General features: G+C 32.9%; 1 long non-coding RNA gene across 1 annotated transcript; it reads right to left on the bottom strand.

The window, feature by feature from the left end:
• Positions 1-3,853: 3,853 nt before the first annotated feature.
• LOC140692837 (uncharacterized) lies at positions 3,854-5,410 on the bottom strand. The gene is made up of 3 exons (XR_012068441.1): positions 5,193-5,410; positions 4,460-4,601; positions 3,854-4,120 (listed from the first exon to the last, which is right to left on the bottom strand). It is a non-coding gene; the product is annotated as an uncharacterized lncRNA (long non-coding RNA).
• Positions 5,411-20,254: the final 14,844 nt, after the last annotated feature.

Here is a 20,254-nt window from a genome sequence, read left to right as displayed (position 1 = left end):
AATTTACTGTATGGGGAATAGCCAATAACTATTAAATATCTTTAAATAGCAACATATCATATCTAGATATATTCTGGTGATCAATTTGAAATGTATTATAAACAGCAAACAGTATGTTGTGTAAGAGAAACTAACACAGTGTTATAGAAAAATGTACACTTCAAAAACAAACAAACATATATATAGAAAAAAGTTAGATTTGTAGTTAGCAGAGGCACGGGTTGGGAAAGGAGAATTTGATTAATGTGCTCAAAAGCTACAAACCTCCACCTGTAAAATAATCGTGTTCTAGGGATTACCCGTAGTAACATGAAAATTAAAATTAATACTGCTTTATGTTCTATATCAATGTTATTAAGAGAGTAGACCTTAATGTTTCTCATCACAACCAAAAGACAAATTGTATTTCTTTACAATTTTATCTAAATGAGATAATGAATTCTCCCTAAAGTTGCTATGATATTTATTTCATGATACTTGTAAATCAAATCACTATCCTGTGCACCTAAACTTACACAATGTTTTATGCCAATTATAACTCCATAAAAGTGGAAGAAAAAATGGAAAGTCAATGTTCACTTTTTTCCATGTCATTTATCATGATTGTTTTTCAGCAAGTAAACTTGAGTCATGATATACTTATCCTAGGTAAAGATACTAATAAATAAGTGATTCTAATAAATTATACTTAAAGATACCAATAAAATTACTGTTTTAACATGCTTTAAACTTTCTTCATGTTAACAGCCCACTGCTTCTCTGGAATCAAAATTTTACTTTGTGTATTCACCTGAGATAAGGGAATGGATACAAGTGTTAACCCTGGCTGCTTTTGCTGTGAGTTTTAAAGTTCACTATCGCAGACCAAATGTCTCATCTCCACGAGAAATTCTGTAAGAAATGAACATGCTAGGTTGCTAGAAATCTCAGCATGGTAAAATCTCAGAACTCCTACAAGTCTTAACTGTTTTGCAATGGGAATGCAATAGTGACAAAGACTTGATTTTGGATAACAATGTGCTGTTTTCTCATGGTTGCATTATGGGATGTGAGGATAATCCCTCAGACCCACAACAAACATCCTCGCTCAAGTGCTGGGCAAAGAACTGTAAAGTTTCTGCATTTTTAGCACTGAGGACTGCTTTCAAAATGATGACTATTCTTACTGTAATCCTGGTAGTCCAAGGAAAGAAAGGTTATTGCAATTTGTAGCTTAAAGGGAATAAATCAGCGGTTCAGTCTCTATAAATTAGTCATGGGGTGTTCAAAGACAAAATAAGATGTGTCAACAATGAGAATTAGAAGAAAAAAGAAATTGGACATAAGCATAAATTAAAAAGGAGAGACAGCCCTTTGCTGGGCTCTGGGGACTGGAGAATGTATATGCCTCTGTCAAATTCAAGGATTCAGTGGCTTGGCCCTGGCATTAGCTAGGGATTCGATGAACAGGTAACAGTAAGGATAATGGGAGAAATATAATCTACCTCTCCCTGATCAGAAGAAAATCTGGTGGCTCAATGAAATTTTTAATTCACAGGGATTCTATCAAATGCAGAGGAATAATTCACTGCTGACTCAACTAAGACAAACTTAGTTACTAGTTAACTATCCATCTTCACACACACACACAGTGGCAGACAGATTTTGTAGTATTTAGTGGGAAGAATTCAGTGGGCAGAGCTCAGAGAATAGTTTTCAAGCACCAGCCAAATTTTGTACGTTTGCCAATAGTCTAGGATTTCCCACGTAGAAAACTACAGATGGACAAACAATATACTTCTTTAGGATTTCTAATTTTGAAAGTAAATGGTATTTTTAACTTATCAGTATAGAACCTTGTTATGATGATCACAGTAAGACCCACTGTGTGATAATAGAGCTGGGAACTAGCTGCTGAACCAGCCCATCTGAACCCCAGACTGCTAATGTAGGCAACAAAATAGTCACCATCATAGTTGAGCTGACAAATTTTAAAGCTTGATGTTTCTGTTTTAGGAAAAACCACTGATGTCCAGACCCATATCTCCTGCTGCAAGTGGGCGCTTTTCTTCTCTTGATAAAGTTTATACTGTTGGGATGTTGCTAGAGTTCACCATGGCCAATTTTACCATTCTCCAGATTATCAAAGTCTTTCTTCACAAATGGTGACATATTTACAGGACACAATGTTGCCATTCCAGTCTTATCAGCTGACACTGGCTGCATGATTGTGAGCAGAAGCCTTAGGCTACCTGACCTTCTCTAAAATTTTCCACCATTTCAGGGCATTTCACATTCTGAAAATGGTTCACCTTTTATTTTAAATTAATGGGAAATAAAGTCCTCCATGAATATTTATATTTCCTACTATCTGCAGAAATTTGGTATTCTTGCAGTTGGACAAATTTTTAATTCTACCACCCTCACCTCTATTTAGTCCACACATTTTAGATTGCAATTTGGTTACTGAAAACGACCACCACAACCAAGGGTCAAGTAACTCTTAGATACATCCTGTGTGAAGGTTAGAAAGGGAACAATTTATATGGGGTGTATAATCCTACATTAAATGTTTGCAATGACACTCTCTTTTCTGGTTAAAGCTCTGATTCTAAGAAGTAAATTAATTAGAAGGCAGTATAGATATTGGTATGGGGAAGAGAATCAGCTATTTTTGAGTGGGTGGGTGATGAAGAGACAGGAAAAAATCCAGCAAATTAGAATGGAATGCTTTACACCTCTGGCAGGCATGGATTAAGAAGAAAATAATAACTTGTCTCCTGTACCTACCTCCAATTACTGTCTTGCGTGACTAGTCCTTGGACTATGAAAAGAGCTAGTTTGTGGTGAAGAGTAAGGACCATAACAAAATAGTTGGAAAACCATGAGAATTTTCTTGTTTCAAGAAAGTGGATTTGCTTAAAGTCAACATATATTTTTCATTCACTAAATAATATAATGCATCCTGTGGCATGTTCTGTGCTTACTGTGCTGGTATCCAAGTTAGACAAGGAAAGGGGGATAGACAGAAAACTTCTGAAGGAGGTAGTTTCTGTCCTGAGACTGGGAAAATTAAAGTAGGTAAAAGGAGGACACCTTAAGTCCAAGAATGAGCTGGAGCAAAAGTTGTGAGTTTGGAGCTAACATTTTTCACGAGCATTTGCCTGGATGTATCTCCAAATACAGTGAAACATAAAGATATGCCAAGGTAATCAGAAACCAGATCTATAAAAAAAGAGTAAACGATGTTGAGTTTGTGGGCTTAGAGTTGGAAAGGCATTAAGTGCCACCCTGAAGACGTAAGCTTGTCTTTGGCTGGAAAACAAAAGCAACATAAAGTATTGACTAAAAAATATAGCGTAGACTCTTCAGGGCAGGAAATGAAAGCACCAGTTGGAATGCTTTGAGAACAGCACAAAGACCATAGATAAAATTACTTTTGAAATTCTTCCACATGCTGAATGTGCCATATGAGACTACACCATATGACCATTTTGATACCAGTAATGACATAAAAGAGACCATGATCGCTGGACAGATTCCTGCATTTATATCCTGTTCAAACCAACCCTAACTAACACTTTTAATACTTTCTAGGATGAACCAGGAACCACTTAGTACTTTTCCATCTGTCTATGTTTGTCCTTTTCCAAATTCTTCCATTTTCTCTTCTTCCTTACAAGAAATTATTTAAATTTACACCCATATTGTTCCATCAAATGATCATGTCAATCAAATATCTCTATTTTTCTTTAAATGGTAACTTATACTCCTGTATATCTCTTTACTCTATTCTAAAAATTATAAGGAAAATACAAGTACACGTCTATGTTTATTGTTCAAATAAGAAAATTGCAGATATTTGTCAACATTTGCCAACATCAATATTAATCTTTGTTATCCTGCATAATCTGGTAGTCCTCTGGTAAATCAGTTGTAATTAGGATGACGTTCATAAACTGAAGACGGCTGATAAGTTGGCATTGAAAGAGAGGTAGCTGATGTATCAGCTATCACTGTCACTGGAAACCGTGGGTTGCTCCTTGGTTGAAGTTTAGAAAAACGACCTTCATTGGCAGATATGTTGTGATATCTATTTGGGAAAGTAGAAGGCTCCACCATCAGTCCAAATAATAGCTCTCTGTGGGAGACAAGATGCTGTACTGAGAAGTAGAAGTTATAATTGTAATGAAGTTCACAACACGGCCATTTGCTTCAGTGTAGCTGCTTTGAGAGTGCCCGTGGACAGTGGTCAACTGATTTAAAACAGCACGTTGATCCACTGCAATTTGTTTTGGTGGTCTAAATGACATTGATTATGGAGGATAAAAATCACCTCTGATCCGGGTTGTTGTGTCACCAATTATTTGTCTAGTAGAGGGCTTCCTTATTAGAGGCATGTTTAAATTTGCAGAAAGTAAAAATTCACTTTCTCCACTAGTGTCAGCCACAAAATCAGAATTATGAATATGCACATTACCTCCTGCTTTAAAGTGCTTCTTTTTGAAATCTTCAGCCAATGAAGCCACCAGAGAGGCATTTTTAATCCCAACTCTTCTTTTTATTCTAACTAAATGCTGGTGACAGACTTGTTTAAGATTTCAATTATGGCAGAACTGCAGCTGCAACCAATGGAGAAAGATTTTAGTAATATTTTAAACGAAAATACAAGACTACAATAAGCCTATCCTATAAAACCTCAGATTTCATGTTGATTATGCAAAGATAATATCATTAAAATATGAACATTGCTGACAATATTTTGAAATTATTTATTTGTAATATACACATTTAAATAGTATATCATCTAATTTAATAAGTTAGTATTTGCAGTAACGGTGAAAGCCACTTTTTAAAAGCAGCTTTAATACGTTTATTTAGTTTTCTGGTAAGATTCATAGTTGCTAGGAACATTTCTCATAATCTTGAATACTTAAGGCACTGTCCTCATTTTTAGAAAAAGTAAAGAATATTAGCCTTTGTAGTTTTATACAATTTTCAAAATCTAGCTTTACATTTATATTACCATAGGTTGATGTACAAAATAAAATTTTATGTATGTTACCAAGTAGTAACTACAATTACTGAATACCTTGCCTAAACAGACTTTTTTCCTTCTGCCAGAAAGTCAGCAGGAGAAACAGATCTTTGAATATTCTGCCGCACTTTAGTAAACACATACATGCTAAGCTGTCTAACTAAACTTTACATACTTCCAGATTCAAATATTCTGAAAGGCGCCCTTCTTTCCAAAACTTCCTTCTTAAAGACATCTTCATCAATCACTATCGAAGTTCCATTATCATCCCACGAGATAGATTTTTATTGGTCACTCCCAGACATTTTCCAGAGTTTTCTTGGAAATGTCAGAGAACGAAAATCATTATCTTCATCTGGTTCCAAGACACAATGTGTGTAACATGGTCTTTTTATCAAGGATTTTTCAGACAAAGTCTGAAAAGCATTTTCTTCAATCATACACCTCAAGTCCAAGTCCCCAGAGAATGTTTGATCACACAATAGAGATATATCAGAGTTCCTGAAACAGTTTGTCCAACTTTATGAGACACATCTTGGATTTCTGGAGAAACATGTGCCAACGGAAATAACTTATTCTACAGCTACTTTTCTAATCTGCATGATTTTGAGCACTGCAGCTTCAAATGCTGCTTTGGCAGGCCTGCACAGATAAACTTCTAGGCCATCAAAATGGTTCTCTACCTGAGTAGCTGTCACATCACAAAACGACTGGTCTCCCAGCAACTCAAGTGTAACATTCAGCCAGTGTTCCCTTCTCATTCATCCAGTTAAAATGAAACATATAGGATGCTTATTTTTATACTGTGATCTGCAAATATTATCCCCAAAAATCTTTTTAAATAATTTAATTTTGGGGACTATGAAATAAAATCAGTCTCCATACTTTTGTACACAAATTTATACAAAATTGGTGAAGTATAAATAATGCAATAAATATATAAAATAATTTTAAAGTTATGAAATTTAAAGTGAAATTTGTTTAAAACCTGTACAGAAAATGTATATCTATTTCAATATCATTTGTAATTAAAGTGAAATATAATTTGATTTGGAAATGGAAGTTGGTATTTATCTCTGTACTTTAAAATAAGTAGCTCTATATTCAAAATATGAGAAGAATAAATATCAGCTTATTTGTTATGCTTATAAATAAATGGCAAATATTTATAAAATAAAACTAGATTAAAATTATGAATCAAATGTAAGAAAGCCCAAAGTGGGGAATTTTTGATTTAAATTGTAATTCAGTGCTATAAGTAAAACAAATGTAATTTAACATTCTACCATAAAAATTAGAAGAGAGACAATCTTATTGCATATTTACAAATGTTTATTTTTGCCATTCTTTCTGTCAGAGGTTTTTCAGTCCCAAGAAGGAAAAAATTTTCTTGTCATCGTTATAATCCATACTCTTGTGGCTTCTGTTATGTGTTCCAAAATGATGTTGATAAATACACTTATGCACAAGACACTGGATTCAATAAGCAGTGCCTCCATTAAGGGGCAAATGAACAATGAAAAAAACAAAGATATAACAGTATATGTGGTTTGGGGTGGAAAATACAAGTTAATGCATTTTAGGAAGCAATATATTTCTCAGTCCTGAAATTTTTGGCATTGTTTATATAATACAGCATTTTAAGGCAAGTGATTTGTTCACTAATTGAAAATATTACCTATGTCCTGTAACAGTATACATAAGTAAATCCAGTTCTATCAAAATTTATATTATTTATTTAGAAATAAATTCCATTAAACTTAAGCCAAATTAAAAATGAGAGATAAAATTTTTAAATAAATAAATGTACCCTCAAGCTACAATGTAAATTTTTCCATCACTATCTGTAAATTTCATTCTAAATAAATATTAGCAACCTGAATTCATGGCATATTATAAGTATTATCAACTATAGTTATGTTGGATTTAGTCCTGATTCATAAATATTATTTAACATATGCAAATTAAAATATGTGATAACATCCCTTAAAAAGCAAAGAATTGAAAAATAACACTCTCAAAAAATGTAGGAATATTATTAAAATATGTGATCTTAACTTTTTTATAAAAATATTTTTACAAATTCACTGTAGATAGAATGTAACTAAACATAATATAAGCCATTTATGAAAAACCCATGACTAACATCAAGTTCAATTTTAACATACAGGAAGGTTTTCCTCTGGTCCAGTAATAAGAAAAATTAGCTCATTTTCACAAGTCCTAAATTACACTACTAGAAGTCCTAGCCAGAACATCTAGTCAAGAAAAAATATAAAATGTATCCAACTTGTAAAAAAGCAGTAAAGTATTTACAGTTGCCATAATTATACATAGATAGAAAGCTCCATAGACTCCTCCAGTGACTGTTAGAAATAATGAACAAACTTAGTAAACTTCCAGAATACAAAATTGATAAAAAAAAATCCATTGCATTTTTATATATTAACAACCCATAATCAGAAAGAGAAACTTGGAAAATTATTACATGTAAATTTATACCATAAGGAATAAAACAGGAATATATTTTGTAAGTGAAATAAAAGATCTAAACATAGATCAATAAATTACAGGTGCAAGAAATATAAGAAAATAAATTAAATAGAAATATATTCGGTGCTCATGGATTGTACACAATGTGAGGAAATATTGTAATCTATCTTTTCAAAGTTCAGGCTCCCTAGTAACTAATTACTTAGGAGAATGTCTTTTCTTCATTTTATACTCTAGCTTTCTTTTTCATGGGTTAATTGATCATAAGAGTGAGGGATTATATCTGGTTTCTCTATTCTCTTCTCTTGATTGGTGTCTGTTTTTAAGCCAGTATCATGTTGTTTTAATTACTAAAGTTTTGAAGGACTGTATAACATCAGAGGAATTTACACCATTACATTTAATACTTTTTATCAAGATTATTTTGGCAACTCATGTTCTTTGTGGTTACATATAAATTTTGAAATTATTTGTTCTATTTAATCAAAAATCTCATAGGTATTTTGACATGAATCACACTAAATGTAGATTCCCTTTGGTTGAATGGTTGTGTTAACCACATAGTTTCACATAATTAACATAAGAGATCTGTTCATTTCTTTGGATCAGTTAAATTTTCCTTCACCAATGTTTTCTGTTTTTTAACATATAGGTTTTTACCTTATTTGTTAACTTCATTTCTAGGTGTTCTTTATACATATATATAATTTTATACATAATAGTTGTAAACTTGTTTCCTACACAAATACAGCAGGCAGAAGGCAGTGGTAAGGCATATTAAAAGTCCTGAATGAAAGAAGTCTGTAATCTAAGATACATTATCAAGCAAGGCTCTCTTTGAGAATAGAAGGAGAGATAAATAACTTCCACACAAAAAATGTTAAAAGAATTTAGCAAGAGAAAAAGAAATAATGAAAGATCTACTCTAAAAAAAAAGAAGCAGGGTGCTATACAAAAGAGAAAGGAATAATTAGAAAGGCAATATATACAATGAATTACAACAAAATAAATATGATGTTGTAAAACTGGACATCAAAATTTTTAAGGGTCACAGAGTGAAACAGAACAATACAGAGTATTTTTTTCTTATTTGTCTTCTCTGTAGGATGGGTATGAGTTTGTATTCTTATAAGATAAAATAAACAGATATAGTACGGTTAAATATAAATACAAAACAAGGTAACCAAAAGTCAAAAGCTTACAATGAAGTCACAAAGCCAAAACGAAACAAAGATAATAAAAGAAAACTTATCAAGCCACAAAAAGGAAAAGAAATGAACAAAAGGAAATACCAAATCAACTGGAAAATGAAGTTCAAAATAGAAATAAACACCAGTCTATCAATAATTATCACAAATGTAAATGGATTTAGTGCTTCAGTCAAAAGATATACATTGTCTGATGGGATAATATAAAAAAAACCCTGCATTATGAAGCATACAAGAGACCCATTTGTAAGAGGAAAACACATCAATTGAAAGTCAGAAGTTGGAAGAATATATTCCATGCAAATGCACATGACAAGAAAGCAGGACTAGCAGTACTGACTTCACACATAATAGACTTTACAAGAAAGGCCATAGAGAAAGATAAACAAGGACATGATATAATGATTAAAGGAGCAATACAAAATGAGGTTTTTATACACATTAAGATATATGAACTCAAAATTGGAGCACCTAAATACAAAAATCAAATACTAATAGATAAAAAGAGAGAAATCGCTCGGAACACAATCACAGTAGGAGACTATAACACCCCATTACCATCACTGGACTGGTCTTTCACACAGAAAATTAATAAGGGAACAAAGTTAATAAAAGACATGATAAAATAATTGGAGATGCTTGATACTTCCAAAACAGTACTTCTCCCAAAAACAGAATATACATTCTTTTCCAGTGCACATGGAATATTTTCAAGGAAAGATTATAAACTCAGGCACAGAAGAAGCCTCAACAAATTTAAGAAGATAAAAATTATTTCAAGCAACATTTCTGAGTAGAATACCATGAAACTAAAAATCAAACACAGAAAAATTGGGAGAAAAAATGGCAGCATCCAGATTAAAAAACATGGTACTATAACAAAGGGGGGAGTTGATGAATTAAAAGAAGAAATTAAAAAATATCTTGAGATATATGACAAAACACTACACAAAGTCTATGGAATACAGTTAAAGCAGTCTAAAAAGGGAAGTTCATATTGACAAAGCCCTCCTCAAAGTAGAAGAACTATTTCAAAAAAATAATCTAACGTTCTATGTAAACTAATCATGAAAAGAAGAGAAAACAAAACCAACAGCCAGCAGAAAGTGGGAAAAAATAAAGATCAAGGAGGAAAGAATTGAAATAAAGATTAAGAAATAGAAAAAATCAATCAAACTCTTTTTTGAAATTTTAAACAAAATTGACAAATCTCTAGACAGGATCACCAACAAGAAAAAAGAGAGAACACAAATAATATAGGAAATGAAAATGGAGAAACTACAAGAGTACAACAAATTTACAAAATATCATTAGGGAATACCATGAGGAACTATATGGAAACATACTGGATAACCAGGAAGAAATGGAGAAGTTTTTGGAAACATTCAGCCCACCAATATTGCATCAAAAGGAAATTAATGATTTGAACAATCATATCACAAGAAATGGAATAGAATTAACAGTAAAAAAAAAATCTCTGTAAACAAAATTCAGACCCTAATAGCTTCACTGGGGAATTTGACCAAACATACAAAGAAAAATCCATACTAATCCTCCTCAAAGTCTTCCAAAAGATTGATATGGAGAGAGAGCTCCCAATCTCACACCATAAGGCCAAAATTAACCTGATACCAAACCAGACAAAGACACTACCCCAAAATGAAAACTATAGGCCAATATAATTCATAAACATAGATGTAAAAGTCCTTAAGATATTATTAACAAACAGAATCCAACATCATGTAAAAAAAAGGTAATGCACCATTGTCATGTTAGGTTCATCCCAGGAACACAAGGATGGTTTCACTTATGCAAATCAATCAATCAATTGTGATACACCATATCAACAAAAGAGAAGACAAAAACGATATGATCATCTCAGTAGATGCAGAGAAAGCATTTGATAAAAATTAACACCTATTTGCAATAAAAGTTCTTATCACAGTGGGCATAGAGTGACCATATCTCAACATAATGAAAGCTATTTATGACAAATTTATAACCAGCAAAATACTCAATGTTGAAACACTGAAACCCTTCCCACAAAAACCTGAGACAAGACAAGGATGCCCATTCTCACAATTTCAATTCAATATAGTCTTGGAATTCCTAGCCACAACGATCAGGCTAGGAAAAGAAATAAAACTATTCAGACTGGAAAAGAAGAAGTAAAATTGTCACGATATGCAGAGATGACACTATATACAGAAAAATGTAAAAGCTTCACAAAAAAAAATACTTAGGCTAAAAAAGGAACTGGGCAAGTTAGTCAGAATAATCTACGAAAACCAATTACATTTCTTTACTCTACCATTGAATCAACAGGATAACAAATTATAGAAACAACCCCTTTTATAACTGCACCCAAAACTATAAAATGCTTAAGAATACTGTGACCAAGGTGGTGAAAGACTTATACTTGGAGAACAAGAAAAAAATCATTGAGGAAATCAAGAAAGATTTGAAGAATTGAAAAGATACCCAATGGTCTCGTAGTGGAAGAAATAATATTATTAAAATGGCCATACTGCCCAAGACAATCCACAGAATTTAACTGAGTTCCTATCAAATTATGCAAAACATTTCTTTTTAGGACTGAAAGAAATTATCATAAGATTTATATAGAATCAAAAAAGATCCATAATTTCCAAAACTATATTTAAGACAAAGAAAGAGGCTGGAGTAATAACCCGCCTGGTCTCCATAAACTATTGCAGAGCTACAAAAATCAAAATGACATGATATTGGTACAGAAACAGGCACATGGGCCAATGGAACAGAATAGAGAGCCTAGGAATAATACTAAAGGCCTATGTTGAATTAATCTTTGACAGAGTAGCCAAGAATATGACAGAGAAAAGAACATCTCTTCACCAACTGGTTTTGGGAAAACTGGATAGCAGCATCAGAGCAATGGAGTTAGTACAATCCTTCATTCCATACACAAGAATAAACTCAAAATGGCTTGAAGACTTAAATGTAAGGCAAGACACGGTAAATCTCCTAGAAGAAAATATTGGCAAAACACTCTGAGATAAATCTCAGCAATGATTTCTTAGAATAGACTACCCAGGTATGGGATGTAAGAGCAAAATTTATAAATAGGACCTAATTAAACTTATAAGCTTTTGCACAGCAAATGGAACCATAAACAAAGGAAAATGACAACCTACAGTATTAAAGAAAATATTTAGAAGTGATACAACTGACAAAGACTAAATTTCCAAAATATAAAGATTTCATACAACCTAGTAATAATAAAAAAAAAGAAACTCAATCTGAAAATGGGCAGAAGCCCTAAAAAAGCATTTCTCCAATAGAGACGTACAAATGTCACACAGATATATGAAAAAAAAAAATTGCTCACTCTCATTATCAGAGAAGTGCAATTCAAAACTATAATGAAGTATCACTTCCCAATATTCACAATGGCCATCATTCAAAAGTTCACAAACAATAAATGCTGGGGAAGCTGCGGAGAAAGGGAGCCCTCCTGCACTGTTGTTAGGAATGTAGATTCGAGCAGTCACTTTGGAAAACAGGATGGGGATTCCTTTAAAGTATAAAAATAAACTTAACAAATGATCCAACAATCCCACTTCTGGGTATATACGAAAGGGAACCATATTTCAAAAAGACACCTTCACCCCAATGTTCTTAGCAGTGCTATATACAACAGCCATGACATGGAAGCAAATTAACTGTCAAACAACAGATGAGAGTATGCAGAAGTTATGCTGTATTTACACAATGGAATATATTCTGCAATAAAAAATGATAAAACAATGACATTTGCAGCAAAATGTATGTCCCCAAAAAGTGTCATTCTAATTGAAGATAGCCAGAAAGAGAAGGAAAAATAATACATGACATGACATATGTAGAATCTTAAAAAATAATTTGGATGTGAACACTATGATTTCATCTACAAAACTGAAACACACTTGCAGAACTACTTAATAATCTTATGGTTACTGCAGAAATGGACTGGTAGAGGATATATTTGGGAGCTGTAGATTTATAAATGTCATCCACTATATATAAAAATAAATGTTTTCAAAATTTCTTTTGCATAACACAGGGCAGTAAGTCAAATACCGTGAAGTAACGTTAAAAAGGCACAGAAATATATGCATTTACGGGGACACTGTGCTAAACACCTCAGATTGACACATTGTAAATGGCATACTTCAATGATAAATAAATGAATAAATATTCAAATAAGTAAATAAATAAATAAATAAAGTAAATGAATAATATTTAATAATAAAGGAAATACAAAGATTCACACTATTTAAATTTACACATCAAAAATCTAGGAAAAACAGAAAGAATAAAGAAGAAAATTGAATAAATTAGAGCAAGGCAAATAACAAGACAAACAATTGAAAAGATAAGAAAAATTACACCTAAGTTTGTTTCTTTTCAACATAAAGTGGACAAAAGTTTAGGTTGGCTAAGAAAATAAAGACTCAAATAAAATTTGAAATAAAAGAGCAGATATTACCACTAAAGTTGCAGAGATGCAAAGCATCATAAGAAATTACCACTAGCCAACAATTTGAATGACCTAGAACAAAAGATAGATTCCCAGAAACATATGTCTTCCAACACTGAATCAAGAAGAAATTAGAAAGTTAAATTCTGCAAAAGTGTGTATGAGAAAATCAGTAATCCAAACCTCTCAAACCAGAAAAAATTTACAAGATGACTTTAATGGTGAATCCTGTCATACATTAGAAGTAAATTTTTCACCAATTCTTCCCCAAAACTTTCAAGAATTTGAAGGGGGTGAAAGATTCCAAAGTTGTTTTATGATGCTAGCTTTATTTGCATAACAAAGCTAAAAACGACATGAAATGAAAAACATAGAACATTATCCCTGATGAACATATGTGCCAAAATTCTCAACAAAACACAAGCAAAATGAATTCAACAACACATTTAAAGTATCATACACATACATGTGTAAAGGGAATTATCCCTGGGTTTAAGGATACGTCAAAATATTCAAATCAATACGGTGACATCCCACACTAATAGAATGAGAAACAAAACTCACATAATCATTTGAATAGGTGCAGAAAGAACATTATATATAATGCAACATCATTTTAAGGTACTCCCAACAAATTAAATTAACCCTGTCAGTGGCACGATATCATATACACACACTGTGTGGAGAGAAGTGAAGCAATTCACAGTTTATTGATTCTTACAAAAAAGATTTATATATGACATGCACAATGCCTCACATATCATCTAAGTTATAACAATGTTAATAATCTTAAACTATTTATGTCCCCATGCTCCTAAAGTAAGCACAGGATGTTAAATGATCAAGGATTTTTTTAAAGTTCATCACGGAACTTCAGTAAGTAGCCCATCTCTTATCCAGCAGGCTGTGCCTATCATAGGTTGCCCTCCTCTGAGGATCTTACCCAGCATATGATATCCAGCCATCCATACTGGATATATTGAGTAGACAATTTGTTATCCAGCCTTTATAAGTGACATTCCTCACAGCTTGTTTATCAGTTCAGCCTGCGGGCTTATTCTCTAGAGCCTTCAGACAGGGGCCAACAAACCCAACATCCCTTAACAGAAAAATGGATGAAGAATATTTGATGTATATATGCAATGTAATGAATACTTTGCTTTCCTATCAACAGTGTCCACGGTGATTCTTTTTCTCCACAACCTCACCAAAATCTATTTATTTTCTTTTTGATGAGAGTCTTCTGACAACTGTGAGGTCTTCTCTCATTTTTGGTTTATGACTTTCCTAATAAATTATAACTCTGAACATATTTTCATGTGTCATTTATTCAACTGTATGTTTGCTACAAAAAATTGATTCAGATCTATCTATTCAGTTCCTATGGACTTTTTTTAATTGGATTGTTTGGTCATTTTTGTTGTGGTGCTTGTGTATGAGTTTGCCATATAGTTGCATATTAACACTTGATTGGAAAATATCACTTGCAAATATATTCTCCCATTGTGTTGGTTGACTTTTCATTTTATTGATCATCTCCTCTGCAGCGTAAATCTGTTTAGAGTGATACAATCATATTTTGTTAATTTTGCTTCTGCTTCCCTTGCCAGAGGAGACATATGTACAATCAAATTAAGTCCAATGTCAGAGTATGCTTCTTATATTTTAGACAAGGATTCTTTGTTTTCAGGTTTTATGTTTTCTATGCCCAGGAGCGGGATTGCTGTGTCATATGATAGGTCTATTTTTAGTATTTAAAGGAACTTCCATACTATTTCCAAGGTGGTTGCACCAATTTTCATTCCCACCAACAGCGTTGGAGAGTCCCTTTTTCTCCACAACCTCCCGAGTATTTATTATTTGTAGATATTTGGATGACAGCCCTTCTCAGTAGTGTGAGGTAAAACATTATTTTATTTTTATCTTGCCTTTGTATAATGATTAGTTATGTGAGCATGTTTTTATGTTCCTGTTTGTCATCTGTGTGTCTTCTTGAGAGACTTGTCTTCTGCTCATTTTCTGTCTGTGTTGTTGTAGATTTTTGAAATGGAGTTGTATGAACGATGTGTGTATTTTAGAAATTTGCCCCTTTTTGATTGCATTGTTTCCAAATGTTTTCCCCCATTCGGAAGTTCATGTTTTCATTCTGTTTATTTTGCTCTATAGAAGTTTGAAGTTTAATTTGGATATATTTGATTATTTTGCTTTTGTTGTTTTCAGCTTGGGATTGTGACATAAGAAAATTTCGCTAAAATTTATGTCTTGTTTTGCCTATGTTAGTTTCCAGGAAATTTATTGTGTCATGTAATAGATTCAGATATGTAAAGCATTTTGAATTTATATTTGTACAGTGTGAGGGAGTGTTCTAATTTGATTGAGTTACATGTACCTGTCTAGCTTTCTCAACATGACTTGCTGAAGACTGTCTTTAGGCATTGTATATTTTTGTTTCCTTTGTCGTAGTTCAGTTGACCATAGGTGTAATGTTTTATTTCTAACTCTGTGTTCTGTTCCAGTGATATTGATGTTTGTTCATTTTCCAGCATTGTGCTGTTTCGATTACTGATTTGCAATATAGTCTGAGATCTGAGAGGGATATGGCTTATGCCTCCAACTTTGTTCTTTTTCCTCATTGTTTCTTATGCAGTTCTGATTCTTTTGCTGTTCCATACAAATCTTAGGACTGATTTAAGTTCTGTGGAAAATATCACGTAGTTCGATCTGAATCACTTTATATGTGTAGACATATTTTGTAGTATGTATATTTTTGCAATATTAATTCCTCTAAACTAAGACCTTGAGATTTCTTTCCATTTATTGCATAATATTCAAATATATTTATCAGTGTTCTATTGATTTTATTATCTTTGATTTTTCATAGATTCTTCATTTTTGATGTGATTTCATATGGATTTTTTAAAATTATGTAGTATTTCATTGGTATTTGTAAAGAAATGTGACAGTTTTTGTATATTAATCATGAATCATCCTACTTTGCTAAATGTCTTTATTAGTCTTAGTTGTTTTGGTGTGGAGAATCTTTACAGTTCTCTATATAGATTATCATGTCATCTAAAATAATAACAGTTTTACTTCATTCAATCTAACTTGAATAACTTTTTTTCTTGTCCGATTGCTGTTGCTAGGTCTTCCCATACTGTGTTTAAGAGAAATGCGAGAGTGGGCATCCTTGTTTTATTCCTTAACTTGGCTTTCAGTTATTCACTTTTGCATATTATGCTGTCTGTGGGTCTGTAATTGATGAATTTAGTGAGGTTGAGATATATTTCCTTAATCCTAAAGTGGAAAGAGTTTTCTGTTTTTGTTGATTCTGTTTTTCTTGTCCTTGTTGTTGCTGCTGTTATAATGAATAAAAGTTGAAGTTTGTGAAATGCTTTTTATCGATTTATTGGGATGACCACATCATTTTCCCTTTTTCCTTTGTTTATTTGGTGTATCAAACTGATTGATTTCATGTAATTTCAACCTCTCTTATGACCGTGAAATGAATTAAAGTTGATCATGTTGTATGATTCACTTTAGGTATTGCTGGATTTAGTTTGCTAATAATTTTTTTTTTGAATTTTTGCATCTATATCAATCAAAGTTATTGGCTTGAAGTTCTCTTTGATTGTACTTTGTTGGCTTTGCTATCAGGGTAATGATAGCTTCATATAATTATTTTGGGAGTTTCCCACATGTTCACTATTTTTGAATAGTTTGAAGAGTATAAGTTCTGCTTTTTATTTTTGTACATTTCTCCATGGGAGCTGTTTAAATCTGCCCTAATATTTCACGATTTTTTTAAATGCTGTTTCTATCTTTCTTCTAGTAATCAGTTTGTTCAAATTATTTGTTTCTCCTTATACCTATCTATTTCTAGACATTTGTCTACTTCTTCTAAGTTGTCCAGTTTGTTTGCATGTAAGAGTTGACAAAATGTTCCTTTTTTTGTATACCTGAGGGAACAATTGTTATTTCTACAATTTTATTTCTGAATTTATTTCTTTGGAGCATCTCTCTTTTCTTCATGATGCACCTGGATAGAGGTTTTTTGATTTTGCTTTTCTTAAAAAGAAAACAAAAAACAAAACCTTTTTTTTTACTACTCTTTTGCATGGTTGTTTTTGCTCTCTAATTTATATTTACACCTGTAATATTTAGGATCATGTATTTTAATTTTATTACCATTTTTTAATTGATTTTTAATTATTTTACAAAGTTGTCTCAAATTCCATTGTAGAGCACAATTTTTTAGTTGCAATGAACATTTATACAATTTTTGTCCCATTTTTTCCACTGTGGGCTGCCGTATATTTCCCTGTGCTATACGGTACAATCCTGTTTATCTATTCTACAATTTTGACCTCCGAGTCTGTCTCTACCCAACCCCAACACTTGGCAACCAAAACTTTGTAGTCTCTGCCTGCGAGTCTATTTCTGTTTTGTATTTATGCATTTCTTGTTTGGTTTAGTTTTGTTTTTAGATTCCACTCATGAGCCATCTCATATGGTATTTTTCCTTCTCTTTCTGACTTACTTCACTTAGGCTGATTTTCTCATGGAGCATCCATGTTGCTGAAAATGGCATTATGTTGTCACTTTATAAGAATGACTACTGTTCCATTATATAAATATACGACCACTTCTTTATCCAGTCAACTTTTGATGGGCATTTAGGCTGTTTCCATGTCTTGGCTATTGTAAATATTGCTGGCTATGAATATTGAGGTGCAGGCGTCTTCCTGAAGTAGGGTTCCTTCTGGATTTATGCCCAGGAGTGGGATTCTTGGGTTACATTGTAAGTCTATTTCTAGGCTTTTGAGGAATCTCCATCCTGTTTTCCACTCTGTTTGCACCAATCTTCATTGCCACCAGCAGTGAGGGACCGTTCCCTTTATTCCACAGCCTCTCCAGCATTTGTCCTTTGTGGATTTCTGAATGATGGCCATTCTGACTGGTGTGAGGTGAAACCTCATTGCAGTTTTGATTTGCATTTGTCTGATAATCAGTGATATTGAGCATTTTCTGATGTGCCTTTTTATCATTTGTATGTCTTCCTTGGAGAACTGTTTGTTTAGGTCTTCTGACTAATTTTGGATTAGGTTGTTTATTTTTTCTTATTCAGTTAGATGAGCTGTTTATATACTCTGGAGATCAAGCCTTTGACGGTTTCATATGTAAATTTTTTTCCCATTCCGTAGGTTTTCTTTATGTTTTACTTCCGGTTTCTTTACTATGCAGAAGGTTGTAAGTTTCATTAGGTCTCATTTGTTTATTCTTGCTTTTATTTCTTCTATGAGAAAACTTTCGAGACGTATGTCAGATATTTCCCTCTTGTAGGTTTATTGTATCTTGTCTTATGTTTAAGTGTTTTATCTCTTTTGAGTTTATTTTTATTGTATCTTGTTCTAGCTTCATTGGGAGTGTTCTAACTTCATTGAATTACATGCTGCTCTCCAGTTTTCCCAACACCAGTTGCTGAAGGGACTATCTCGATACCATTGTAATTTCTTGTCTCCTTTGTCTAAGATTAATTGACCAAACGTTTGTGGGTTAATTTCTGGGCTCTCTATTGTGTTCCATTGACCTATATGTATGTTTTTCTACCAATACAGTGCTGTCATGTGGACTATAGCTCTATAGTATTATCTGAATCATAAGCGTAAAGAAATGTCACTGATATTAGGACCTTAATCTTGTAATCTGCTTCCTTGCTGAATTATTTGATCAGCTGTTGTAAATTTTGTCTGGATCTTGTAGGGTTTCCTATATATAGTCAGATATTTTCTGCATATACTGAGACTTTTACCTCTTCCTTTCCAATTTGCATCCCTTTTACTTCTCTCTCTTCTTTGATTGATGTGGCTAGGACTTGCAAGACTATCTTGAGAAGGAGTCATGATAGTGTTCATCCTTGTCTTGTCCCAGATTTTAGTGGGAAGAATTTGACTTTCTCACCATTGAGTACTATCCTTGCTGTTGGTTTTTTATCTATTACTTTCATGATGTTGAGGTTTATTCCCTCTATGGCCACTTTGTGAGAGTTTTTATCATACGTGGGTGTTGAATTTTAACAAATGCTTTTCCTGCACCTATTGAGAAGATCATGCGGTTTTGGTTCTTTCTCTTGTTGATATGCTGCATTACATTGATTGATTTGCATATGTTGAACCACCCCTGTGTCACTGGCATGATCCCCACTTGGTCATGTTATATAATCCTTTTTCTGTGTTGTTGGATTCTATTTGGTACTATTTTGGTGAGGATTTTGGCGTCTGGGTTCACAGTGATATTGGCCTATAATCCTCTTTTTTGGTAGTGTCTTTGCCTGGTTGTGGTATCAGGGTGATTGTGGATTCATAGAATGACTTTAGGAGTATTCCTTCCTTTTCAATCATCTGGGGGATTTTGAGAAGTAGTGGTATGAGTTCTTCTTTATGTTTGGTTGAATTCCTCAGTGAATCCGTCTGGTCCTGGACTCCGACTTGTAGGGAGGTTTTATATTGCTACTTTGATTTCATTTCTAGTGCTCTACTTTTTCCAGGGGTCAGTTATGTCTTGATTCAGTCTTGGTGGACAGTATGTTTCTGGAAACTTGTCCATCTCTTCTAGGGTATACAGTTTGATTCAATATACTTTTCATCATATTCTCGTAAGATATTCTGTATTTCTAAATTTTTGTGGTAATTTCTACAATCTCCTTTCTAATTTTGGTAATTTGTGCTCTCTCTCTTTTCTTCTTTTTGAGTTTGGCCAGAGGTTTGTCGATTTTACTTACTTTTTGGAAAAACCAGCTTTTGAATTGGTTAATTTTTTTCCTATGATCTTTTTAATCACTATTTTATTTATTTCCTCCCCAATATTTATGATTTGCTTCCTTCCCCTGCCTTTTGGGTCTTTTTGGTTCTTCTTTTTCAAGTTCATTCTGCTGGTGGGTTAAATTGTTTATTTTTGGTTGTTCTTCTTTTTTGAGGTAGGCCTGTATCACTATAAACTCCCCTCTCAGCACTGCTTTTGCTGTGTCCCATAAATTTT

Source organism: Vicugna pacos, unplaced genomic scaffold, assembly GCF_048564905.1.
Source record: "Vicugna pacos unplaced genomic scaffold, VicPac4 scaffold_18, whole genome shotgun sequence".
Classification (NCBI taxonomy): domain Eukaryota; kingdom Metazoa; phylum Chordata; class Mammalia; order Artiodactyla; family Camelidae; genus Vicugna; species Vicugna pacos.
The sequence above is the reverse complement of the archived record's forward strand: the minus strand, read 5'-3'. Positions and strand labels throughout refer to the sequence as shown.